Genomic DNA, 26,951 nt, shown 5'->3' with positions numbered 1-26,951 from the left:
CAGGCGGGATGGGCATTAGATCAGTGGTCCGTGGCATGGACTCCCAGTGCTCAGGCCTCCTCACTGTCCCCCATGAGTGGCCTATGGCATGTGACACACAGCTCAGCCCAACTGGGGATGGAGCTACAGGGTCTGGGCCTGATTAGCCTGCATGGCTCAGCCCTTGGACCATACTTGTAACCCCATCTGTCCTCATGGCTGACTATGGGGCCAGGGTTCAGGTTCAGAATGCTGGCACAGACTTCAAGCCGTCCTAGACTTGTGTGTGTGTTTGTGTGTAAGGGGGTGTCGTCTGCCTGGGGAGTCACCAAAGATGGTTCCAAAGTGAGGGCTCTAGGCTCCAGGTTGTTAGTATCCTTGCCCCCAAAGCTTACCATTATCTGATGAGACCCAGAGTGCCCTAATCAGCCAGCTGTGTGTTCTGATTAACGTGTGTCCCAGTGCCCTTCCTGGTATGTCATAGGGTTGGCCTCTTGACCGGCACATACTGAGGGGGGAAGCAGCTAGGCAGACAGAGGGTCCCCTGGGCGGCATGGACTGTAGCCCACAGGGGCCCTCCTTGGCTTTGATCCTGTGGATGGCTAAGGACGTCAAATGGGACAAGCCCAGAACAGCAGTTGAGCCCCTGGAGTGACTGCCGGGTGGTCAGGTGAGTATTGGGGATGTATGTATGTGTGTGTGTGGGGGGGGGGAGGGGGCATCCTGGTCAGATGACACAGAGGACTGCTGTTCCCACCTGCTTGCACCCATCCATGGATGTGCTGATTGCATGCTGAGCCCTCATGGGTGCCCAGAACCTCAACCCCAATACACGCACACGCACATACACAAGCACACACACGTGTTCTCTGCTGGCCATCTTCTATCATCAAAAAGACTCTGAGGCTGTGACTTCGCCTGAAGAGCCTTCACTTTGCCATCACTCCAGCCTGGAGGCCTGGCCAGTGTTGTCCCTGGAAGTTAGACTCTCCTAGGAGGTTTTTTATAGCCAGGGCAGGCACTTTTAACATCAGACTTGCCCTGACTGGTGTGGCTCAGTTGGTTGGGCATTGTCCAGTGCATCAGAAGGTTGCTGGTTCAATTCCCAGTCATGGCATATGCCTGGGTTACCGGCTTGATCCCTGGTAGGGAGCGTGCAGGAGGCAGCAGATCCATGTTCTGCTCTCACATCGATGTTTCTCTCTCTATCTCTCCCTCTCCCTTCCTCTCTGAAAATCAATTTTAAAAAATCTTTTAAAAAACCAACAACAAAGAGCAAACTTAAAATAAAAGTAAATTTTTCCAGGCTAAGACTAAAAAAGCTACATATTATATGATGGATGCCACTTATGGGACATGCTGGAAACAAAGGTAGGGAGAGAAACTTGACTGTGCTGGGGGGACAGGGGTGGCTAATGGTGCTCTGTGTTCTGCTGCACAAATTTGCCAGAACCCATGGGCTCACTCGAGAGATGGTGACTCCTACTGTTGGTACATTAGACCTCAGTTAACAAATTATACACACACACACACACACACACTCACTCTAGAGGCCCGGTGCATGAATTCGTGCACGGGTGAGGTTCCTTGGCCTGGCCAGTGATCGGGGCCCATCGGGGCTGCCTAGCCCAGTCCACATCAGGCCAACCAGGGTGGCAGGTAGGGGGGAGGGACCATGGGAGGTTGGCTGTGGGAGTGCACTGACCACCAGGGGGCAGCTCCTGCATTGAGCATCTGCCCTCTGGTGGTCAGTGCGTGTCATAGCGACCAGTCGGTTGTTAGGTCGAATGGTCATAATGGTCGCTTAGGCTTATATATATATATAGATATATATGTGTGTGTATGTATACGTATATAATTTAAAAAGTGGAGGCTATAAAAAGGTTTTTAGTGGGAGAGATTAAAACTATAATTACAGGCTATGTAGAAAACAATGACATGGAAACAATGACATGGAGAGAATACCCAGAGAAGATTGGCCTAAGAGAGGAGGCCAATGCTGTATAATCTTCAGTGTTTTCATTTACCAAGACATAATGGTCAGTTTTTCAAACTGAGTATTCAGATCAAGATGATGGAAAGAAAGATTGAAAAAGAAGGAAGAGTGAAGATAAAAGCAGAATTTATGAAGTGGGAGAAAAGGGGAAAGCAGGACTGATTGCTAACTCATTCTTATGACTGTCTCCTGTCCCTCTGCATGTTTTTCTGGCATCCCTGAGCTTCTTCCTCCAGCCCGGTATTCTGTATTCATAGCCTTCATCCTTCTCATCTCCCTTTACCAGGCACACTGAGAGCTCACGTGAACCAGGCTGCATTTTTCTGGTTTGAATATTTTAAAGAAGCAATTAGATATTTCACAATGTTCTCTCTTGCAGATGGATAGCGATAATCAGAGGCCACCCCGCCAGGACAAGTAGAGGGTTCTGTGGTACCCAGAGGCATTCACCAAGAACCTCCCAGGTTAGCTGATGCAACCACTACCTATGTGGGGCCATTCATCCAGGCCAAGGTTGTGTGGCCAAGGGTTTGTGTGCAACTCCAATGTCTTTGGATTTTACAATGGCCACAGAGAGATGAGGTGGGAAGAGAGCCTGTTTCATCAAGGGTATGGCTGGACCAAGTACGTTTGGGCATTTTGAAGGGAAAGCTGGACTTATACACTGTCCTACGGCAGGCCCGAAACAGAGAAGGCTTGGGGAAAAGAGCTGAGTGTGGGAATTGCCCTCGGCAGCTCCATTCCAGGTCTCCCAGGTCAGGTGTGTCCACAGCTGCCTCTGGGCCTTAAAGGTGGCTGCTGGCTTCTGATGGCTAATGATGGCCACTAGGGCCAGCGAGGAGAGGGCAGCAGAGCAGGAGCACTCATCCCAGGCCATTGACCAGCACAATGCTTCATGGGAAGACAATAGGACTGGTCCCATTCCAGTTCAGACCATCGCTCTATCAAGCATGGTATTTCATATTGCCTTGGAATTTCTAGAAAACTCCAAAACAAGAAAAAAATGGGAAAAAGAAAACAGAAGAGATAAAAACAATGAAGAAAGACAAAGCTATCATTTTTTATATGTTAAATGATTCCTTTGCAAAATACCAAGTTGAACTTAAAAAGGCAATTGAATAATAGTATTTAGAATTATGTGAGCTGGCAGGTTGCAAAAGAAATACACAAAAGCCAGTAATGGTTTGTTTTTGTTCTTACATATCAGCATAGTTGCAAGATCCATTACAATAGTAAAAAATGTGAGTTAACTTAATAAAAAAGACATTCAGGACCTAATGAAGGATTCAACACCATAAGGATGTCAATTCTCAGCAAATTTACTTATAGACTAGAAGCCCGGTGCACGAATTCATGCACGGGTGGGGTCCCTCGACCTGGCTGGAGATCAGGGCCAATCGGGGCTGGCCAGCTGTGGGGAGGGACTGCAGGAGTTTGGCCGGCCGAGTGAGGTTGGCTGGGGGAGTGCACTGACCACCAGGGGGCAGTTCCTGCATAGAGTGTCTGGCCCCTGGTGGTCAGTGCACATCATAGCGACCGGTTGACCGGTAGTTCAGTTGTTCAGTCTTCGGTTGCTTAGGCTTTTATATATATAGATTGGACACCATTTCAATCAAAACATAAATGTATTTGGGGGAAATTTCCCAAGTGATTTAGATGTTCATCTTGGGCAAATAAAATAAAATAAAATCATTGCTCAAGAACAGCCTAGAAAATATTAAAGAATGGCCCAGCCGGCATGGCTTAGTGGTTGAACATCAACCTATGAACCAGAAGGTCACGGTTCAATCTCTGGTCAGGCACATGCCCAGATTGCCAGCTCGACCCCCCAGTGTGGGGTGTGCAGGAGGAGCTGATCAATGATTCTCTCTCATCATTGATGTTTCTCTCTCTCCCTCTCCCTTCCTCTCTGAAATCAATAAAAATATATTTTAAAAAAGAAAATATTGAATAATGGGTAGCTGAGAGGCAGGGCTGCTGTGCCCATTTGTCATAGGCAGAGATCTGCAAAGTGGAAAGAGGGGCTCCTGAGCACCCAAAAGAGCCCAAAAGGTTGTGCAGGAAGGAGGTGGGTGTGGCCAGGTGTTCTATAGGTGTAAGAACTTGGACCCTGGTCCTCTCCTCTTCCAATGAACGGAGGTGGGGGACATAATGAGAGGGTGGGTGCAAGAAGGACTCCTCATCCTCCAGACCCCTGGATCTTTTCTCTTGTGTTTGTTGTGCCCTTAATACCTGACCTCTCATTCTTCCTTATTAACAGAGCAGCCCCCCCCCCAAACATTAGTGTGGGCACATTTCCCAGGCTTCTTCACAGGCAGGTGTGGTCATATGACTAAGTTCTGGCTAATGGGTCAAGCAAAGATGCTGTATGCGACTTCTGGGTTGGGTCCTGGGAAGAGAGCTAATTGCCTTCCCCTGTTTTCTCTCTCCACTACTGGAATTCAAATGTGACAGGTGGGCCAGGAGCAGCCATCATAAACCATAAGGTGAGTGAACTGAAGCCACACACAGCTGACCACTGCCCTCCTGTAAGTCATCGCTCAGCTGTCATCTCCTCTGAACACCCCTTTCACAATTTCACCCCTCCCAGATCTCTTCTTGTTTGCTTCTTAATCAGAGCTCTGATCGCCGCCGCCACTCTAGAATGTATGCTTCAGGGATTTCTGCCTTCTTGTGTCAGCCACAGGGCCTGGGATAGCCAGGCACTAATAAATATTTGTTGAATGAGTAAATGTGCAAACCACGCTGCATACTGTAAAGTGCGAAGTGAATAAATGTGCAGTGGTGACAATAGTATGGTAATATGAAGCCCTGGCGGTGCCTGTATTGTAGGAGCCCATGAACAGAGTGGCTGATTCTCACCCAGGTTTCCTTGTCCATTGGTTCCCACCCCTCCGGACCCCCAGTCTCACCTCACCCTCCCTGCTCTCCACTCTCCTGCGCATACCTCTCCCAGACTCCAGGGACTGACGCCCCCGCCCCCGCCCCCTCACACCTGGATCATTAGTACCTGCTCTCAGTGGGCGTGGTCAGTGGTCCCAGGCGGGCGTCCAGGTGCTGGGGGTGATGGCCTCCCGGAACCAGACATCTCCGGCGTCCCATTGCCTGTCCCTCTCCTGGACCAGGCCCTGGCTCGCTGACCCTTGACGCCTGGGATGGGATGGGATGGGGTCTCCAAGATCTTGCAGAGCGACCCCCGAGGTTGTGTTGCTCGCAAGGGACAGGACTGGTTTCAAGTTAAGATTTTACCCGGTGCCCCGGCCCCCCGGCGACGCTCCCGGCTCCTCCCGCGGAGCCTGAACCCGCAGAGTCCATCGACGGCCTCTCGGGCCGGCTGCGCCCCGCCCCCACCTCCGCCCTGCCCCTGCCCGCCCCGCCCCTGCCCGCCCGCCCCCACCTCTGCTCCGCCCCCCGCCCCGCTCCGCCCCCACCTGCCTTCCCCGGTACAGGCCCGGCTCTGGTTCCGCAGCCTTCCCGGCGCCCGGGGACCGGAGGCCACCATGTCCCAGCGTTTCGTGGTGACCCCCGCGGGGGGCGGAGTGGAGAATCCCGACCCCGCAGCTGCCCCGGAGTCGCCGCGGGTGGACGCGCTGCCCATTCTGCACTACGGACGTGAGCCGAGCCGCTACGGTAGGTGCGGCCCGACGGGGACTCCCCTGGGGGCGCGGGCGTCGGAGCGTCGCGGGAGGGGGGCCAGTGGCTTAGGTGGGTGAGCTGCCCGGGTGCCGCCCTTGGGGATGACCAAGTGCCGCCCCGGGGTCAGCGCCGGGTGAGCCGGTGCGGTGCGTCCACAGCGTTCTCCCGGGAGACTTGGACAGCAGCCGACCTCCGCCGGCGGTCTGCCCTGCCTCTGGGCCTGGAGGGAGATGCGAGGGCTTGTCCTTGGGAATTGGCGGTGACAGTTCCCGCCCTCTGACCTCGTGCTCCTGGAGCGCAGAGCGTTGTGTGTGGGATATGTGTGGGTGCGGCTTGCACCCAGCAAGGCAATGCTCTGCTGGGCTCCTGTCGGGTGATGCAGCCCAGGGTCAGTGAGCCTCCCTGCAGGGCTGTGCTTTTATAAGGAGTACAGCCCTCAGTCAGTCGCTTGGAGCGTGTCCTTTCCCCCAGTGACCTCACCCGCCTTTAATGACTTTCACATCTAACGTCTACTTTCCTGTACCTTCCCTTTTGAGAACTGACTTCAAGGGATTGAGAAGTGTTGGCAGCCACACTGGTGACCCCTGCCTTGTCCCTGTGTGAGGGGATGTGCAGACAGTGTCTCTCCTGGGCACTCACATAGGTGGGCGCCCACAGCCCTGGGCATGGAGGGTGGGGATGTGGGAGGGCAGGCAGAGCCTGGTTGCCTGGCAGCGAGAGCAGAAGCAGGGTCTGACTGAATCTGAAAGGCTGCTGGAGCCCTGCCCCTCCACTGCAGTCTCTCCATGTGGGTGAGGATTGGCTAATGGGTCCCCCATCCGATCCTGGGGCACACTGCCTTGGGCTCTCACTACAGGACCTTGGCCGTTCCAGGACTGATGTCGATCCTCAGATCCTGCAGCTTCTCCCATGCCCAGTAGTCCCCGAAGGTCAGCTAAGGGGAGGCAGCTCTTTAGGTAGAAGGGCCTCCTGTCCGTCCCACCCCCAGGGGAAACTCAGTGCATGTGAGTGTCCTGTGTGTGCACGGAATGAGAGAGGGTAGCTCTAAGTGTGAGGGCTGACAGAAGCTCAGGTTTTATTTTTTTAAATATGTTTTTATTGATTTCAGAGAGGAAGGGAGAGGGAGAGAGAGAGAAACATCAATGATGAGGGAAAATCATTGATCAGCTGCCTCCTACACACCCCCTACTGGGGACCGAGCCCACAACCCAGGCAGTGCCCTGACTGGGAATTGAACCATGACCTCCTGGTTCATAGGTCGACCCTCAACCACTGAGCCATGCTGGCTGAGCTGGCACAGAGGTTTTAGATGCGTGTCCAGCAGATCTTCCATTGAGTTACTGGGAAGTTCCATTAGCTTCATGGTGACATCTGAGTGGTGCCTCCCCACGTGAGCAGTGGGCTTTCTGCGATGCGGGTGTGGGTGCGGTATGCATGCACATATGCGTGTGGGTATATGTGTTGCAGACACCCGCTCATCCAATTCTACTCTGAGTTCTAGGTCAGGTGTGGATAGGTAGACAAGACACTTGTCACCTTGGTAGTGGCTGGTTCTCAGGTCCTACTCCCTTCCTGTCACCCTCCAACCCTGAGAGCCATTCCTTATGCTCCAGGCTGGGTGTGTGGCACCTGCTGTGCACCTGTGGTATCAGCCCCAAAGTAGAGGGGACCCTCTCCATTGGGCCCTCAGGTGGAGGGTGCTCTCTAGTGGGGGGCTGAGGTGTCACTTGCTCCTGCTTACCCAATAACGCAGTCCTTTTGTTTTCTGCTGTGAGCAGGTAAGTCCACAGGTCATTGATTAGAATGTAAGTCAGAGCAACTGATTATTTCTCAGGGACTGTGTGGGCCTCCAGCCTGTTCTGTGGGAAATGGCTTTGATGTAGGACTCAGTGGAAATTTCAGGGAGAGTGTAGGTAAGAAAATGAACCGTGTCCGAGAGCCGGCAGGTGAAGGCTTCCTGACTATAGTCAGCAGCAGTGAGATGAGCTGTTGCTTCTGGGCAGTGGAGCTGGGTCCGTACTCCCTCCCCGGGGGACCCTCGGGGTGCTGGTCCAGGTTCTGCACTGAACCTGGCCTGGGCTTGCTCAGCCCCAGGCTCTCCTCACAGGAACTGGGGTCCCTGTGGCCTTGGTCTCACCTCTGGGCTGGAAGATGGACACCGCCCAGCATGGGGCTGTTCTCTGAGCCAGTAGGGCTCAGCACCATAGGCAGGGGCACAGCTCTGGGTCAGCTGACCCTCCAGGTCCGCCTCTCGCCGCATCCCCCCTTTGGGCCTCTCTGCTTCCCTGGCCCTTGGTACTTAGCGTGCTGGCCGGTGCCCCTGCGGAAAGGGTTCGGTGCCAGGAGACATGCTCAGGTCTCGACTTGTCTTTCTGTTCTCTGTCAGGCTGTTGAGATTTTCATCTTCATGCTGACACGGAAGAAGTGCATTTACCAGAGTCCTCGATGTGGCAACCAAGAGATAGGCTGTTGGGGCCAGGGGATCCCGTCTGACCCTAGAATTCCCCCACACCCACCTTCACCTCTTGTGGCCTGCTGTCCAGGGGGCAGGCCTCCCTTAATCCCTCCCACCATCACCCAGGCAGGGAGGGGCCACCCCAGCCATCCCCCACCTCAGTCCTCAGGTGTGGAAACTGCTGAGCCTGCAGCCACTTTCTGCTCCACTGCTTGGCTGGCTAGTTTTTGCCCATAGACCTTGGGCTCTGTGGTGCGGGAGTTCTAGCCAGCAGTCAACCAAATGATTTTATGTTGTGCCCACTATATTGAGAAAAAAATCCCTATTGTTTGGTGCTCCATTTAAACAATGCAACCGGGCTTTATTGGCACTCCTTGGTCCAAGCCAGGAAGTGGAGCGTGGTGGACACTTAACCCAGAATTGTCCTTTCACTTCCAGTGTGTGTGTGTGTGTGTGTGTGTGTGTGTGTGTGTGTGTGTGTGGCGGGGGAGTGGGGGAAGGGGGGTGATGGAAGGGAACTTCTAATCCTTCGCGACACCAGCCTCTTGACTCACAGGCTCCCAATGCCTCGTCCGTGTCTGTCTGGTGCCTCTTTCAGTGTCTGCTCAGACCAGTTCCCCTCAAGTGCAGTGTGTGGAGAGAGCACGCTGCCATGGGGTCTCCCTTCTCTGGGTCAGGACACAAGTCCAGCTCTGAGTCCCAATCCCTGTGTCTCCGGCTCAGCCAGCATTTCCTGAGGGCTCCTGCTGGAGTCACAGCACACACTGGTCACAACAGTGTGCCACTAGCATGTAAGGGGATGACTCCCTGCCCCCCACCCTCCCCTGCATGGCTGCAGGAGGGGAGACGTAGTGTGTAAGGGAAGGTCTGGCCGTGCTGCCATGGGGTGGGAATGTCACACGTGATCTACCAGGTTCCAGTGAGCGAGGCTGAACCATCGCTGTCCTCTTGTTCCCAGTACAGGGGTGCTGGTGGGAGCCCCAATGCAGTTCTTTTGGTGGAATGGTCAGAGGTGGTTGCAGATCCAGAATCAAGACATGAGATGGACATGCCCCCTCAGCCTGAGGGCAGAGGAAGAGGAGAGGGTCCCGCCTGTGCAGAGGCCGCCTAGCGGACAGTGACATTCAGGGAGGGTCAAAGCCAGCTCTAGGCCACGTGGAGCAACGGATACCCCCCCACCCCCAGGGCCATACCTTGGAGAGCAGCTTGGCTCCCCAGGGGCTGGACTCCCCTAGACCACCTCCTTGTTTCTGTAGCCTGGGGTGGGCTGCACCTGCGTAGAAGGTTCTGGATGTGAGTAGGGCAGTGAAGCGGCTTGTCACCTCCCCAGGGGCTGTGTGGGAGGAGAGCATCCCCCTGGGCTGATAGGGACAACAGGAGGCCATTGGCATTGGAGGATCAGTCGGACAGCTGTCCATCTGGGCAGGGAGCAGCAGCCAAGGGACCTGGTCTGGTCAGGCACCACAGCTGCGGGCGTCGGGGGAGGAAGGGAGGGAGCGTGTGGAGCAGGCACATAGACGGGGTGGAGTGAGGGGCTGGAGGACATGCTGGCTCCCCAGTCACCCTGTGTGACAGACCCTCTACCTGTCCATGGACCTCAGCACAGCCCACCCCTCCCCCGTCCCAGACGATGCATCTGTGCTTCGTGCATTCGTCATCGTGGTCATTAATGGTGTTGGTCGTAGGATTTTGCTTGAAGAAAGTTTTGGGGAAAAGCCCCATTTTTCTGGCTGAATGTGTTGTTTTTTGTCAGGACCCAGGCTGCTGTAGTTCCTTCTTGGCCGACTGACACACAGGGCTGGCTGGCGGCTCTGGTGTCGACCCCACCCCCGCCCCGTGTGCTGGGCAGACTCTGTTTCCTTTCCCTTAAATATTTTATGGAGCATGGCGCATGCTAATCTGCTAGCCGCCTCCGGAGCAGTGCTTCTGTCCAGGACACCCAAGGGTTTGGTCACTCTAATCCTGAAGGATTCTTGCCTTGGTGATTTCTAACTTGGCTTTAAAAAGCACACGCTTAAAGTCACAGCCATTGTTTCTTTTTTTTTCTTTTCTTACTTTTTAATGTCCAGTTTGGTTTCTTTTTAAAAAATATATATTTTTATTGATTTCAGAGAGGAAGGGAGAGGGAGAGAGACATAGAAACATCAATGATGGGAGAGAACCATTGATTGGCTGCCTCCTGCACACCCCCTACTGGGGATCGAGCCTGCAACCCGGGCATGTGCCCTTGACCGGAATTGAACCTGGGACCCGTCAGTCCACAGACCAACGCTCTATTCACTGAGCCAAACTGGCTAAGACCAGTTTGGTTTCTTTTTCCATGGGATGAGTGTCATGCGTTTTGAGGCACCAACCTTCTTTATATATACATCAAAATTTTCTTTAAATAAAAGCTTTACAATCCAATAAGAGAATCACAGCTTGGTCTCAAAGAGTGTGAGTCGGGGTCTGCACAGGGGGGTTGAGGTCTCTGGGCAGAGCTACCTGGGGTCCCCCAGTCCTCACTGCCCATCCCTGCAGTGGTCATTTCACATGGGTAACAAACATGGGTAACAAACATGAGAACATCTGTGTTTGGGCAGCCACCCAAACATCCTTACCCCACTGGGAGGCTGCGAGGGCAGGTGCAGGACCCCAGGAGCATCACCTGGAAGCCCTCCTGTGCCCTGTAGGCATCGCCTGCCTGGAACCCTGGCTGCCCTGCCCTCCCAGCCTCCACCCAGGCCTTTGTCCCATGGGCTCAGGCTTGAGGTCTGTATCTGCATCCATGGATGTTGGCTACTATGTGAATGGGGGGAGGGGCAGTCAGAAGGTAATTACAAGCACAGGGCTTAAAAAGTGCAAACATGCACCAAAGAGCACTATGAAAAGACAACCCACAGAATGGCTGAAAATCTTTGCCAATCATATCTGATAAGAGATTAATATCCAGAACACACAAAGAGCTCCTGTAACAACTCAACAATAACAAATCAAACCAATGACAAAATGTGCAAAGATTTGAATAGACATTTTAAAAAAATAAATGTATTGGGGTGACATTGGTTAATAAGGTTAGGTAAGTTTCAAATGAACAGTTCTGTAATACATCATCTGTATGTTCCGTTGTGTGTTCACCACCCAAAGTCTAGTCTCTTTCCGTCACCATATATTTGGCCCCCTTTACCCCCTTCATCCTCCCCTACCCGCTTCTCCCTCTGGTAACCTTCACACTGTTGTCTGTGACTGAGTCTGTTTGTTTGTTCATTTGTTGCTTTCTCTTTTATATCCCACATATGAGTGAAATCATTTGTTCTTTTCTATCTGACTTATTTCACTTAGCACGATACTCTCAAGATCCATCCATGTCGTCACAAATGGCAGTATTTCATCCTTTCTTAGGACTGAGATGTGTACATAAGTACCACATCTTCTTTATCCAATCATTGGTCTAAGGACACTTCGGTTGTTTCCGTCTTGGCCACTGTGAATAATACTGTAATGAACATGGGGGTACATATATCTTTATGGATAAATGTTTTCAAATTTTCTGGGTGGGTACCCAGAAGAGGGATTCCTGGGTCATATGGTAGCTCTCAAATAGACATTTCTCCAAAGAAGGTATACAGATTGACAATAAGCACATGGAAAGATGCTCAACATCATTGATCATTAGGGAAGTACAACCAAAACCACAATGAGATAGCACTTTATCCCCATTTGAATGGCTATCACAAAAAAAATAGAAAATAACAAATGTTGGCAAGGATGTGGAGAAATTGAGAAATTAGAACCCTTGTGCACTGCTGGTAGGAATGTAAAATGGTCCAGCTGCTGTAGAAAACAGTCAGGAGCTTCCTAAAAAATTAAACATAGAGTTGCCATATGACTCAGCAATTCCGTTCCTAGGTGTTTACCCAAAGGAATTGAAAGCAGGGTCATGAAGAGATATTTGTGCACCATGTGTGTAGCGGCATTATTCACAATAGCCTAAAAAGTGGAAATAACCCAAGTCTATCAACAGAAGAATGGGTAAAGAAGATGTGGTCCATCCATACAATGGAATATTATTCAGACTGAAAAAGGAAGAGCATTCTAGCACATGCTGCCATGTGAGTGACCCTTGGGGATAATATGCCAAGTGAAATAAACCAGCCACAAAAGGATAAATACTGAATGAGTCCACTCATACGAGGTCCCCAGAGGAGACAGATTCACAGAAAGTTAGAAGGGTGGGTGCCAGGAGCTGGGGGAGGGAGATGAGGAGTTAGTATTTAATGGGGACAGAGGTTTAGTTTGGGAATATTTACAAATCCTGGAGATGATGGAGGTGATGGTTGCACAACAATGTGAATGTGCTTAATGCCACTTAACTGTACACTTAAAATGCTGAGCTTTATGTGATACATATTTTATCACAACACAAAATAAAATACAAAATAAAAAAGCAAACAGGAGTGAAGGGCCAAGAAGGAACTAAATCCCTCCCCTCCCTGCCTGTTCCTGCCAGGAACCCCTGGTCTCTGGTTTTCCGGGAGGAAGCCAGTTTGATTAAATCAATTCTCGCCATTCGTCATTCGGGGCTCTCTCAGGAGTGGGTCCTTTTAAATCTAAATTGCTCTCTGCAAGATGCAAGTTCAAACCTCTTACAGGAGATATTTTTGTCCAGGGACCTTCCTGTTTCAAAGAACCCTGTGTGACCCCTTCTGGGCTGGTCCTGAAGGGGAAGAGGAGGCGGCTTCCTGCATGCAGATTCTGGGAAGGGGGCTGCAGACCTGGCACAGCCCCTCCTTACACTGCTTCCCCCAAGGACCTGCTCCTCCCTGGACAAAGATCGAGCAGCAGCCTCAGCCACCCAGCCGGGCATCAGGGAGAGCTGTGTCCCTTCAGGCCCCGAGTCTTCCTGCCCGCTCAGACCCCCCCACTCCCTGGACATGCGCAGGCTCTCTTTTTAAAAAATATATATATTTTATTGATTTTTTACAGAGAGGAAGGGAGAGGGATAGATAGTTAGAAACATCGATGAGAGAGAAACATCGATCAGCCGCCTCCTGCACACTCCCCACTGGGGATGTGCCCGCAACCAAGGTACATGCCCTTGACCGGAATTGAACCTGGGACCCTTGAGTCCGCAGGCCGACGCTCTATCCACTGAGCCAAACCGGCCAGGGCTGCGCAGGCTCTCTTAGTGCCCAGAGTCAGGCTCAGCAGGCGGCACAGGCCGCAGGTCCTGGCTGCCGGGCCTGCAGCTCCTGCATTTCCCTGGCCTCCACTGTCCTTTCCCAGAGACCCCGGAGTGGGGGCAAGCTCTCCTGTCAGAAGGAGGGGCTGGGCTGGGCTGGGCTGGGCTGGGCGCTCCAGGGCAGCCTCACCAGCCTTCTGGGTCTCTCCTTGTCCTGTCTGCTGGTGTTTGCCCTTTTCTTAGCATCAGTGGCACGTCCCCAGAAACAAGAAGGTGGGTTCTGTCTGCTCTTCCTCCCTTAGGAGGCAGCAAATGTTGGCTTTTTGCCTGGGGCTGCTCAGATTTGGCCTTGGGGGCGGGGGAGGAATGAGATCCCAGCTTGGTGCCCAAGGAAGGACCTGTGGATTGCATGCAAGGCAAAACTAGTCATAATGGTCCCCTTGATGGACATGCCATGTCCTAGCCATGGGAAGGGAGTATGTGTGTGTGTGCACATGTTTGTGCGTGTGTGCATGCAAGGTTTCTCCTGCCTTAGTAGAGGTGCCGTGCGACCTGGTCCTCATTTTGGACAGTTTGCCAAGCAGTGTCACATCATTGCCTCATTCATGTCTGTGACAGCCCAGTGAGCCAGGGAGAAGGTATGCTGCCTGGTGGAGACTGTGCCTCCACGATGTCATCAAGAGCTGAGCAGACCTGGCCCCCAGTCCTCGCTGGGTGTGGGGGAGCCAGAGCCCCTCCTGTAGCAGGCTTGGTCCCGATGCAACCCCCACTGGGGGCCAGATAGGCTGGTGGGCCTTCCGGCCCTCTGCAAAGTTCCCTCAGAGCCATGCCGAGTGGTGATGCTCACTGCAGACACCTGGGAAAATGTGGGGAGTGCAGTCGTTCGAGTCCCAGAGAATCAGTCCCAACAGGATGTGTGTGGACACATAGAGATTTATTGGCTCCTGAGATTGTGGCTTGGTGAGTCCAAAATCTGCAGGGCAGCCAGAGGGCTAGAGACCTGGGGGAGAGTGCAGCTTAGTCCACAGCCATCTGCTGGCAGGATTCCTTCCACTCGGTGAGGTCAGCCTTCAGCTGATTGCATGAGGCCCACCCACATTAGGGAGGGCAAGCTGCTTTCTTGGATTCCACCAATTTAAATGTTAATCTCATCCAAAAAAACACCTTCACAGAAAGACCCAGAAAAATGCTTGACCCAATATCTGGTCGGACTTCCAACCTCCAGCACTGAGACAATAAATTTCTGTCGTTTAAGCCTTCTGTCTGTGGTGCCTGTTATGCCAGAGCTGATTGAGATAAACTGTTACAGCCTGTGGGCACCCCCATCACCCTTAGGTGGGCCTGTCTCAGCTCAGCTTCCTTGGTGGCCGTGCCCCACAGCTCTGCTCTGTCCTGAGCCCCCATTGGCTCCCTGTGAACAGCCTCCCCACAGTTACCCCCCATGAGGTCACCCTAAGCTGTCACACCAGAGCCCTGTGCCATCTCCAACCAGGTGGTTTTGACTGCCTCACCTGGACTGAGGCTCCCTCCATGGCAGCCACCTCCATTGGGATCCATGCTCCCCTCCCTCTGGCCACCTGAGCCCTCCCCCGGGGCCGGGGCTCCTCGTTGCCTCTCGTTGCCTGGAGACCCTAGTGCTCCTGTCCCTCCGGACTACATGGCACAGAATGGGTGGCACCGAGATCCTGAGCAACGAGAAGGTGGACCACACAGGTGCCATCACTGAGCACCCATCCCTGAGAGAAGCAGGCCTGCCGGTGCAAGGGGACAGGGATGCAAGGGGACATGGTTGCTCAAGGGGACAAGCCAGGCAACTCTGCCCTTTGTAGGAAGGATGGTTGAGTGGACACCTGAGATATTGGGGTTCCCCAGGCCCCATTTCTCCAGTGTCACCCCCTCCCCCACAGGGACTACCTCTCTCAGAGCAAGCCAAATCTCACTGTGTGGGCCAGGCCCCACTGTCCTGAGTCTTGGCCAGGCTATACCTTCTTGGATGGGGGGCCTGGGCCTCATGAGAAGGTGAACCCCACAGTGCTGCCTCTCACCACTGGCCACCTGCTCCTATGCTACCTCAGCACCTGCTCTGGCCTGTGTAGGCCCATGTTGTCTAGGAACGGCTATCACCAGCCCAGCGCCCCGCTGCAGGCATCCCTGCCAGGCTCTGCAGAGGCCGGGGCGACCTTCCCCCTTTCTCTCACCCCCGGGCTTCTCGGGTGTGAGTGGGGACCGGCCAGCCAGGCCCATGAGGGTGAAGGTGGAACCCAGCTTGTGGGACCATAGGGGGCTCTCAGAGTGGCCCTGCTGCTGTCCTGAGGTCCCTCAAGGTGGCTGAGGGGCCACCCCTGGCAGCCCTTCTAAAGTCATGACCAGATCCACAGCCAGGATCCCCCGGGGACAGGACACAACTGATCCCCACCTGCCTGTCCATCTGTGAAGCGGTCCCCCTGTGCACGGAAAGTTGCAGCGGTGCTGTGGGAGTGACTCCCTGGGACCCCTCCCTGGGGCTCACGTACTTCCAAGTTTGGACCCGAATCTTCTAGATTTGAGGTGTGTAGTGGGCTAAGTGGCAGCCCTCCAAAGTTATGCCCACGCCCCAACCCGTGGCTCCTGTGAACGGGACCTTATTTGAAAAAAGGCTTGTCACAAATGTGATTAAGTCATGGACCTGGAGATGGGGAGATCTTCCTGGGTGATTGGTGGCCCTGAATCCAGGGTTAAATGCCCTTGTAAGAGACACAGGGGGAACAGACTCAGAGGGAGAGGCCATCTGAAGATGGGGCAGAGATTGGAGTGCCGCACCACAGGCCCAGGATGCCTGGAGCCCCGGAAGCTGGAGAGGCGGGCAGGACCCTCCCCTGAAGCCTCCAAAGGGAACCTTGATCTCATACTTCTGGCCCAGAGCTGTGAGAGCACGCATTTCTGTGTTAGGCCACCATTTGTGGCTCAGGGAACAGCAGCTGTAGGAGCTGATACAGGCTCTCTGAGTGGTGCCTGCAAGGCTGAGTGGGTTTGCCTGAGCGGTGTTTCTGGAGTGCTGGGGGACCGGGGATTGGAGCGAGTGCAGAAGAACAGACAACTACTGCTCTAGCCTCCTCCGCCCCCCTCACCTCCCCCGCCCCCCCCATGGAGCAGCATGGCGGCTGCCATCCAGGGGCTCTCCCATGTGCTGCAGCTCTGGGCTCCCGGGTGGACCGCATAGGGCAGCACCACTGTCTGCATTGACAGGGACAGAGGGAGAGCCTGGGGAAGCAGCCTCCAGCCCAGACTCAGCCCGTCCTGGGGCACACAGTCTGCAGCCAGGCGCCCAGGGCCTCCTGGGGCAGTCCCAGGAGGAGACTGGACCCAGCAGAGAGGTGACTCCTGTGTCCCAGAGTCTGTGGGTGGTGGAAAGAGTGGGACTGAGGGCTGATCGAAGGAACCAAGGACGCTGGAACCTGAGCCAGAAATCAGCGCCCAGAGCTGACCTGGCTCCAAAGTGCAGCCCTACCAGTGACTGAGTCACCCAAAGGCTGCCCCTCAGGAAGCATGGGGTGGGGCAGTGCCACCTTCCACCCTCCAGGGCCTAAGAAGCAGCCCCAAAGGAGAGTCACCACCTGCTCCCCTCAGCCAGAGACCCCGCCCACGCAGACCATTCTGGGGTTCCATGCACAGACCAAGGCCTGACATCCACACGAATTGCCACAGGAGCACAAGGTCTGGGGTGCTGTGTGCGTGTGTGTATGTGTGTGTTCATGTGTGCATGCCTGTGTGTGTGTGTGTGTGTGTGTGTGTCAGTGATTCTCACAAAGGCCAAGGTGTCTCCTGGAGTCCAGAATGGGAGGCTCCACAGCCTCTGAGCCCCACCTGCACTTTGTTCCCTGTGCCCTTTGAACTTTGCTCACGTTTGGTAACAGGCTTTCTTGGAAGCCAGGTTGTGACTTTAAAACCCAGCAGGGGGTGAGTGACTGTCCTGATGGTGAGGTCAGGGCTTGGAGCCACAGTGGGAGAAGGAGGATGCAGACATGTGCATGCGGAGCGGGGCCAGCGCCTGCTCCATGGAACTGGTGTACCAGTGGCTGTGGCTGTTTTCCTGGGAGGGCAGTGTTTCTCCTCCTGTGCTTGTACTGAAGACAAAGGACTCGGTTTGTTTGGCTCCGTGGCGTTATTCTTTCAGCGGAATGTTGGTGCTCCTGGTGGCTGGGCACGTTACCTTCGCATCGGGCCAGTGGGGTGGTTATAGGTGAACCTCACACTGGATGACACTCTGAACACAAAGTCTTTGTACCAATGACAGTGGAAATGAGAAACTGTCCTGGCAGAATCCACCCCGTCATCTCAGAAACGTGTGGGTCACCTACGGGTGCCAGCACAGTTCAGTTCTCATTGTGAGGCCTCCCCATCAGTCCTGACTGTGGGTTCCAGGGACGTGCTGGAGTGAGTGGGAGGGATCTCGAAAGCAAAGGCTGCTTCCAGGAAGAGATGCCCGCAGCTGCTTGCATGTCCATGCCAAGGACAGCAGTGCAAAGGCCCCGGGGTGCTGATTTCCGGACAGGGCTGTGGATGTGAACAAAGACCTGCCAGTGTGAATGGGCAGAGCTGGCTGTGGCCAGGATCGGCCTGAGACTCCTGGGCAGGTAAACGAGTGGGAGAGTTCACAGCAGAGAAAAGGGAGTGAAAGCGCCCAGTGGGGGCCACGAGCCTGGGAGCCAGGAGGCGGAATAGAAGGGGGCATCTGCATGAGTGGGTAGAGAGCATTGCCTTCTGTGGCTGGTCCTGAGTGGAAGTGGGCAGTCACTGACCAAGTTCTCAGCGTCTGGACCCATCGCTGCTGAGGTTGTGGTTGGGGTCTTGGGCTGCTGGCTGCGGGGGTTGTGGGGCAGGGTTCTGTGTTATCTGTGGCCTGGCCGCTGACTGCTGTTTACCCAGTGTCTCAGGGTGCAGATGATGGGGCTACCTAGGGAGTGGCTCCAGGTCATTCAGTTTTGTTTGTTTTTAGGTTTACAGGGGGTGGGGGTGGTGGGCACGGGGGGACTCATGGCCCCACCGATTATGGTGGTGGACAGTCCTTTCAGTACAGGCAGAGTGAGCTCAGGGGAATGGGAACCCCAGGGGAAACCCCAAGTGGCCAGTGAAAAGTTGTGGCTCGTCTTCGTGGGGGGCATGGTGTGACACTGTGGAGCCCTGTGGAGCTCTGTGGGGGACCCTGTGGGCACTGTGGGGGGCATGGTGTGGCAAGACTGGGTACTGTGGAGCTCTGCGGGGGGCACGGCGGGGTACTGTGTGAGGGACTGTGAGGCACTGTGGGCATTGTGAGGCACTGTGGGAAGCATCAGGGTCATGGGATTCCCCCACCACTGGAGGGCGGGGCTCAGGGCTTCTGGCCTCCAGGTGACCATTGGGAGAGGAACAGGATGACCAGTAGGGGGCAGGGGAGGACCGTGACTTGGGACCTCTGAGTGGGTTTGCAAGTCAAACGTGTGTCTGGTGCCCAAGTTCTGCTTCCAGCCTGTTCTCCTGGGAGGGCACCTGGGTCTTTTTTTTAAAAAAAAAAAATATATTTTATTGATTTCAGAGAGGAAGGGAGAGAGAGAGAGATAGAAACATCAATGATGAGAGAGAATCACCGATCGGCTGCCTCCTGCACGCCCCTCACTGGGGATCGAGCCCACAACCCGGGCATGTGCCCTTGACTAGAATCGAACCCGGGACCCCTCAGTCCACAGGCCGACGCTCTATCCACTGAGCCAAACCAGCTAGGGCCACCTGGGTCTTTTTGAGCTCTGCCTCCCCTTCTGCCTGTTGGGCTTCATCCCCTCCTTTCCTTCCTCCTTCACCCAGTGGCCCTCCTCCACTTTCCTCTCAGTTTTCCTGGAAGGCTGGGCAGTGGTCTCTCCTTGCACCCAGGTGTGTCGGAGGGAAAGGTGGAGGCTTCTCTCCTTTCCCTCACCAGGCCAACTAAGGGGAACGCCCAGCAGGAGGCGGGCAGGTTTGCACCCTTGGCCCCCCACCCTCCCTGTCTGCTCCTGGGAGATAGAACCTTTCTCTCCCTCACTTCAGGCCCCCGGAGGGCAGATGCCATCCTCCCGCTCCCCTACCCATGTGTAGAGAGTTCTCTCGCACGTGGGGCTCAGGGCCTGCCCCCATGAGGTGGCCCTCAAAGGCCGTTCAGGTGAGGTGTGCCCTGCCCAGGACACTCTGCATGAGGGCACTGCTTTGTAGCCATCCTCACTGAGGGGACCACTTAGCGCCTGGCCAAAGCAAATGCTATGGCTTCTGGAAGACTCTAGAGCAGTGGTTCTCAACCTTGGCTGCACATTAGAATCACCTGGGAATCTTTTTAAAATCCTGATTTCTGCCCTGACCAGTTTGGCTCAGTGGCTAGGGCGTCGGCCTGTGGACTGAAGAGTCCCAGGTTCGATTCCGGTCAAGGGAATGTACCTTGGTTGCGGGCACATCCCCAGTAGGGGGTGTGCAGGAGGCAGCTGATGGATGTTTCTCTCTCATGGATGTTTCTAACTCTCTATCCCTCTCCCTTCCTCTCGGTAAGAAATCAATAAAATATATATATTTTAAAATCCTGATTTCTGGGCCTCATCCTCCAGAAATTCTGTTTCTTTGTTATGGGGTGGGGCCACAACATTAGTAACAAAGAAACAGAATTTCCGGAGGAGGAGGCCCAGAAATCAGGATTTTAAAAAGATTCCCAGGTGATTCTAATGTGCAGCCAAGGTTGAGAACCACTGCTCTAGAGGGTTCTGGAGCTGCCAAATTTGGCCACCTTGATGGGGGAGGCCCAGCAGACCATCACCACGGCAGCTAAACCCCCTGTAACCAAAAAGCACAATGTTAGGTTATTTTCAGCAATTTTTCTGAACCACACCCAGAAATACAATCATAGAGGTAACAACAGAGGTTTCTTGTTTTTTGTCTGGAGGGTGTGCCTTCATTGATTTGAGAGAGAGAGAGAGAGAGAGAGAGAGAGAGAGAGAGAGAGAGAGCCCATCAATGTGAGAGTGAAACATCAATTGATTGCCTCCTGCACGTGCCTGACCAGGGATCAAACCTGCAACGTGGGTATGTGACTTGACCAGGAATCGAACCCATGACCTTTTGCTATATGGGATGATGCTCCAACCATCTGAGTCACACTGGCCAGGGTCTTGGGTTTTTTAACTTCCTTTTTCAGGGGGAAATGGAGACATGCGCCCGAGGCTGCCCTGGCATGGATGTCCCTCCCTTGTGGTCTGACCCCAGGCCCTCAGGCTCAGGGCCCAGGATCGGATTTTCTCGCTCTGACGACAGTGAGGCGCTTTCTTTTTGAATCGCCAGGTTTGGGCAGAGGAATAATGCTGGGCCTTGGAAGCAGCTCGGGTATCTGTGAATGTAACCCCATCTGAAATCTTTTCTTTTCTTCCTGTTTAATCATGTCAGTTATACCCACAGTCGAGGCTGTAATTTTCCTCCCCAGACCATGTCGACTGTTGGTGACTCCTGGGTGTTCTCATGTTCATTCATGGGGTGGCTGTGGAGCCTCTAGCCTGGCTGCTCCCGAAGGCTGGTGGCATGCTGTCCAGGCACCTGGAGGCCACCCCGCCCTGCCCCTCCCCACCCCTGAGGGCACTGTGCCTTCTCTTGGTCTGGGCCTCAGCACACAACCCAGAAGAGTACAGGGCAGGGGGTGAGTAACCTGGATCTGCTCCTCACGCCAGGGGAAGGCCTGATGTTCCTCTGGCCTCCTGCACCAGGGCTCTCAGGCTGACCCCCCATGGCCCCCAGGGACACTCCTGGTGACCCTCTTCCCAGTCTGTGCCTGGGAGGGTATCACCCCCTCTGGCTCTCCCAGCTGGGGAACAAGAGTCACAGTTGAAACTAGCAGCCCCCTCGCCTTGCTTGGAACTGCTCAGGCCTTTTAAATTTATTGTAGTAAAACATACAAAACCTAAAATTTACCATCTTACGCATTTTAAGTGGACAGTTCGGAGTCATTGAGTACACTCACAGCGTTGTGCAGCCATTACCGCTGTGCATCTCTAGAATTTTCATCTTCCCCAGCTGGAACTCCACTCCCATGAAACACTGGCTTCCCATTCCCCTTGCCTTCTCCGGGCCCCGGAGCCTCCGGAGAGCCTGGGTCACGGGGAACAGGATGAACAGACTTTCGTGGACGCTTTCCTTGTCTGTACCGAAGTGTTTAGCCGTGGCCTGGAGCCCTAGTGGCCTGTGTGCACTCTCCCTGCAGACCTCACAGACCTCGCAGACCTCCGGCCTGTTCCTCCTGCCCCTCTCCAGCCCTTGACTGCCCTTGTTGACTAACAGCATAAATGAATCAGGAGCTTAGCTAAAAATAAATGATAAAGATTTATTCAAGGGCCTTAGGAGTTGTGTATTGGAAGCACAACTAGGCAATAACCAGAGTACTCTGAAGAAGAAAGAAAAGCTGAGGTTCTTACAGTGAAAAGGACACTCTTGAGAAGAATCGGCCCTGCATTCTTAGTCTCCGGGTTGGTCTCAGGCGGGAATCCTCTAGAATCTAGAGTCTAGATGACCGGTGGTCTGGATGATGGATGTCAGGTGGTCTGGCACATAAACATTCTTTCTGTAGTCCCTCGGTGGGTAATCAGAGGGTTATTTGGAGGTTTGATGTATACTAGTATTCCGGCATTGACTCGGGACTGGGAAGTTTAAGTTTCCAGCTAGGCTGGTTAAAATAAGAACTGTTTCCTCACACCTCAACCTATGTGCTTTTAGTAACATACCAGCTCGACTACAGTGACTTCATTTTATTTTCTTACTCTGTCCTCACCCTGACCCTCTGGAAACATCTGTGATACATTTAGCAGCCATCATCCTGCTTGCTTATATGTGGCATTTCCATGGTTCCTTCACACCTCACATGCCTTCTCCCAGTGCCTCTCTCCCCAGAGATGGGTGCCGCTCCCCAGGATGCAGGAACATTCCAGATCTCATTGGTGATCAATGGCCAATATTCACCCTTTGGTCCCATTCAGTGGCCTCATGTCTCCCTGAGTCAGGGCCCCCCGTGTCTCCGTCTGGGTGACATTTTTCTGTGCATCTTAGAGTCCTCTGACCCTGGACCTGAACAGTGGGGTTCAGCCTCCTGTCCCTCAGGAAAGCATGGGGTCCCCAGCGTGGGCACCCACCTTGCCTGTCAGCTGGTGTAGGGTGTGGCCCCAGAGCCTGGCTGCAGCTGTATTTGCCCAGGTGGGGGTGCTTACTTTCCAAACAGCTCCAGACCTGGCTGGTGCCCCCCGCCCCCGCCTGCCCCCGGGTACGCTCAGCAGTGTCCCAGCTGGGCGCAGGTCAAAAGGCAAGCTTTCAGAGGCAAAAGGCAAGCTTTCTCTGCATCAGTGAGGGCCCCAGCGGCACACACACATCTTCCCTGTGCCCCGTTCTCCTGGAATGGGCAGAGTGGCCAGCAGGAGTGGCCTGGCCCCTTGGGGAGGTGCCCTTGATGCTTAGGACACAGGGCCATACCCCAGGAAGGACAGGGCCATACCCCAGGAAGGACAGAGCCTTGGGTGAGAACTTGACCAGAGTCAGCAGGGGTTTGGGCAGGTGGGGAAGGGCTAGGTGAGGCCATCAGACCTGGGATCTTAAGGGGTCCCTCCCTCTGCCTGCAGAGGGCAGCAGGGTGTGAATGGGCAATTCAGAGAATGAATAAACCTGGAAAGAACAGTGGGGTTAAGGTGAGGGGTAGAGCCCAGTGTGACTGAAGTGCCACTGGGGGGCACTTCGGGGGTTGATGGAGGAGGTGGTCTGGCCTGTGTGGGAGCGGGTCCAGATTGGTGTCTGCATGAGCAGGGTGCCTCAGGGCCACTGACCAGGCTTGTGACTGACCCTGGCTGCCCAGGCCACTGAAGGAGCACAGTGTGCCATGTGAGCACACACCCACAAGCCAACCCGCACTCACAGCATGCATAGGGCACAAACAAAAGGATACACACTCACAGGCTCACACTCATACACCAACACAGACTAACACTCATGTGCGCGCACACACACACACACACACACTCCACTGCAGCCCTCAGGGGTTGATGGGAGCCAGGGGACAAGTGGCCTTGATTTCACTGGACTCTGAGTTAATGCTGACTTCCTGCCCAGTCGTGACCAGAAGACATGGGCAGCTCTTCAACCACACGTGGCTCCCAACCTCACCACTGGGAGCTGAAGTTGCTGCTCTCCAACCACTCTCTCCACTCTGGCCTTTCCTGATGGACATGTCCATTTTATATAAACGGGCACCAACATGTGACATAAATAGCCAGATGGACACAAATTCTACATTTACTGCTTGCATGTAACCAGCCTGTTAAACAGAAACCTTCATGGCTGGGAGCTTTTCTGGAAAAAAAAAAAAAAAAGGTTTACTGAACCGCATGCTACCCAGAAAAAAGAACAGGCCTTGGACATCAGCCTGAACCACCAGCAAAGGGCTGGATGGAGAAGGCAAACAGGTCGCTGTCCTTTTATTACAATACGATTGGGGAAGCAGAATGTAAGTTGTTTTGAAAGAATGTACACTAGCTGCACAGGGGGAGGGCGCAGATAAAGCGGGGCTAGGCTGGGGCAGGTGAATCATCGTAGGAAAGCGGTGTTTGCTGATTCTGCACGGGTATGGGCCGCAGCCCGGAAAGTTCCCGAGTAAGCAGGAGGCGGTGGTGTCTGGCGGTCATCTAACTCTCCAGATAAGAGCTGAAATAGCCATCTGGAAGTTGATTTGAAGTTTCAACAGAGTCAGGAATGTGAGCACTTTCCTTGGCTTCTGTTTTGGCTCTAATTGACCAACTCCCTATCACTTCTTCCCACCTCAGGCTGCTGTAATTTAATTTAGGACATTTCAGAATTTTCCTCTTGTCACCTGCCAGGTAAAAAATAGAACGTTACAGCCACCCCAATCAGCAGCATCTTAGACATTTTTATGGCATGTAGGATATCTCATTGTGGCTGTTATCTTTCAGTTCCTTGGTGAGCAAGGCTGATTTGATGAAATGAGTTAGGCAGTATTCCTTCCTCTCTCTCTTTTTTTTATCTTAACTCTCTGGAAGAGTTTAGCATAATTGGTGTTATCTTTTCCTTACATGTTTGGAAAAATTTACCAGTAAAGCCATCCGGGCCTGAGTGTGTATGGGAAGGTTTCAAATTATGGCTTTAATTTCTACATGAGATATAGTGCTATTCAGAGCTTCTCTCTCTTCTTGTGTAAGTTTTGGTAGAAGAATGTAAGTTGTTTTGAAAGAATTTACACTAACTGCATAAGGGGGAGGGAGCAGGTAAAGCAGGAAACAGAAAGTGCCTGTTCCCAGAGAATTTGTCTATTTCATCTACAATTTCAAAATTATTATCACAAAGTTATTCTTCCTATCTGTATCAATTTCTTAGGGCTGCTGTAACAAAGCTGCACAGACTGGTAGCTTAAAACAACAGGGATGTATTTTATCGGGGTTCTGAGGCCAGAAGGTGTTTCAGGGCCACACTCCCTTCAAAGGCTCCGAGGACTGTTCTTGCCTCTTCTGGCTTTTGGGGGCTTCAGACATCCCTTGGCTTGTGGCCACATCACTCCAACCTCTGCTTCTGTTGTCATATGACCTCCTCCCCTCCATCTCTCCTCTGGTGTCTTCATATCTCTCCTTTTAAAGGCACAAATCATATTGGATCAGGTTCCCCTCACTCCCCTACTCCAGTGTGATCTCATCTTATGTCAGTCACATTTTCAATGACCCTATTTCCAAATAAGGCCACACTCACAGCTACTGGAGACCAGGACTTCAGCCTTATCTTTGGGGGGGGGCACAGTTTAACCCACCACACTACCTTTATAATCCTCACCCAAGGATATTTTTCCCATTGATTTTGAGAGAGAGAGAGAGAGAGAGAGAGAGAGAGAGAGAGAGAGAGACATCAATGTGAGAAAGACACTCTGATTGATGCCTCCGACATGCACCCCAGCCGGGACCTGGGAACAACCCTGCAACCCAGGTACGTGCTCTTGACTGAGAATCGAACCCAGGACCCTTCAGTGTGCAGACCACGGAGCCACACTGACCAGGGCTATCTTGGTAATTTTTGCAGGGTCTCCTGTCATGAAAACTTTCTCCTTTGCCCAGTTTTAGCTGCATTTTACAAGTGTCCATAGATTGTATTTTCATTATCAGTTAGTTCAAAATATTACCGGCTTTCAATTGTGGTTTCTTCTTTAGCTCATTGGTTTCTTGGAATGTGTTGGGGATTATTCAAGTATCTCTCTGTGGCTAATTTTCCTTTCTGTGTTTTATCCCTTTGTGGTCAGAGATCCTACTGCTATTCCATTCTTTGAAAGTGATTAAGATTTGCTTGACGGTACAGAACACCATCTGTTTTGCTAAATGTTTTGTGTGCATTTGGAGAGAACATGAGTGGTGCAATTGTTGGGTGTATGTCTGAGTACCTGTCGATTATATCCATCTTGTTACACGTATGGTTCAAGTTTTCTTTATCTTTGCTGATTCCCCCCCCCACCCCCCGTTCTATCAGTTACTGAGAGAAGCATCTCAACATGTCTAACTATTGGAATGGAAGTGCCTGTTTCTTCTAGTTCCGTTAGGCTCTGCTGCTCGGGGGGTGCCATCAGCACAGGAGTTGGCTGAGCTAACCTGCCAGAGTGGCCATCCAATTGTGAGCATGGAACTCAGTTCTTGCCATCTTTGGTATTAAACATGTCTTTTATTATTTTGTTTTCTCCCTCTATTAGTTGGTTAGTTACACAGGCTCCTATTCTTGTCATGTTGCCCTGGCTGGATGGGTCTGTATGAATAAGCACAGTTACCACGCCCCACACAGCACAAGAATCCACCACCTCGCCCCCCTGCTGGGCCACTGTTACTGCATGTTTCGTTTTACACGTGTGTGACGTCTGTACATTGAAAGCCCACAAGTATCACCACTGCTGTCCTGTCCAGCCAGTGCTCTTGCCCCGTTACCTGCATACTTTCCCTCGTGGTTATCCTACATTTCTGTGCTTCTCTTAGGGGCCATTTCCCTTCAGTTCGGAAAGAGTTCTCTCAGGTTTTGTCTGTCTGAAAATGTTTTTATTCTGCCTTCTTTTTTCATGGGGTGGGAATCCAGGCTGGCTCCTGTTCCTGGTGCGCCTTGAAGAGCTCTTCCCCTGTCTTTTCCGTGACCGCCTCCCACAGGCACTTGTCCTGACCCCCAGCCCAAGTTGCAAATCTTTCTGTTTGGGGTTTTTAATGTGCATCCCTCTTCTCCTCACAAGCAGAGTGTAGCAATCAGAGAGTCTCAGTCGACCCTGTTTTTGTTTCCTTTTCTCTGTGCTTGTGGGCGCCTTTGTATTACTTGGTTTGGGCCTGTGACTTTGTCTGGGAAAGATTTGGCTGTTTAGTGGGTTTTGAGCTGTGGATGAATCAAAGGGATTCTATGGGAAGTAACCTCACAGGGCGATCTGGCCATAAAGTCCTAACTGGGCAGGTCATGATGAGTAGTCACACCCCAGGCATATAACTTTTTAGTAAAAGGTTTAACACACACACACACACACACACACACACACACACACGTGTGTGCACGCATGCTCGTGTGTGTATGAAGGTTTATTTAGAAAATCTCAGAGGTAGAAGAAGTGAACCATAGAAGAAATGGACTCAGGAGTTACAGAGGCAAAAGAAGAGCCCTTTTGAAGCATAGGGAAGAAGGGAAAGAGGAGGAGAAAGGGAGGGGAGAGGGAGAGG

The 26,951-nt window shown here is 53.0% G+C and overlaps 1 long non-coding RNA gene across 1 annotated transcript in view; it reads left to right on the top strand.

Moving 5' to 3' along the window:
• The first annotated feature begins 5,396 nt into the window (after window positions 1-5,396).
• The window catches only part of LOC111825488, a 22,451-nt gene continuing 896 nt past the window's right edge, over window positions 5,397-26,951 (top strand). The window contains exon 1 of the long non-coding RNA XR_002828694.1: window positions 5,397-5,605. This is a non-coding gene — a long non-coding RNA (uncharacterized LOC111825488). The remainder of the gene's footprint in view (window positions 5,606-26,951) is intronic.

The sequence above is a fragment of the Myotis lucifugus genome, unplaced genomic scaffold (assembly GCF_000147115.1).
Source record: "Myotis lucifugus unplaced genomic scaffold, Myoluc2.0 scaffold_0, whole genome shotgun sequence".
In the NCBI taxonomy this organism is placed as follows: domain Eukaryota; kingdom Metazoa; phylum Chordata; class Mammalia; order Chiroptera; family Vespertilionidae; genus Myotis; species Myotis lucifugus.
Note: the sequence above shows the minus strand (reverse complement) of the source record. Positions and strands in the feature narration are given on the sequence as shown.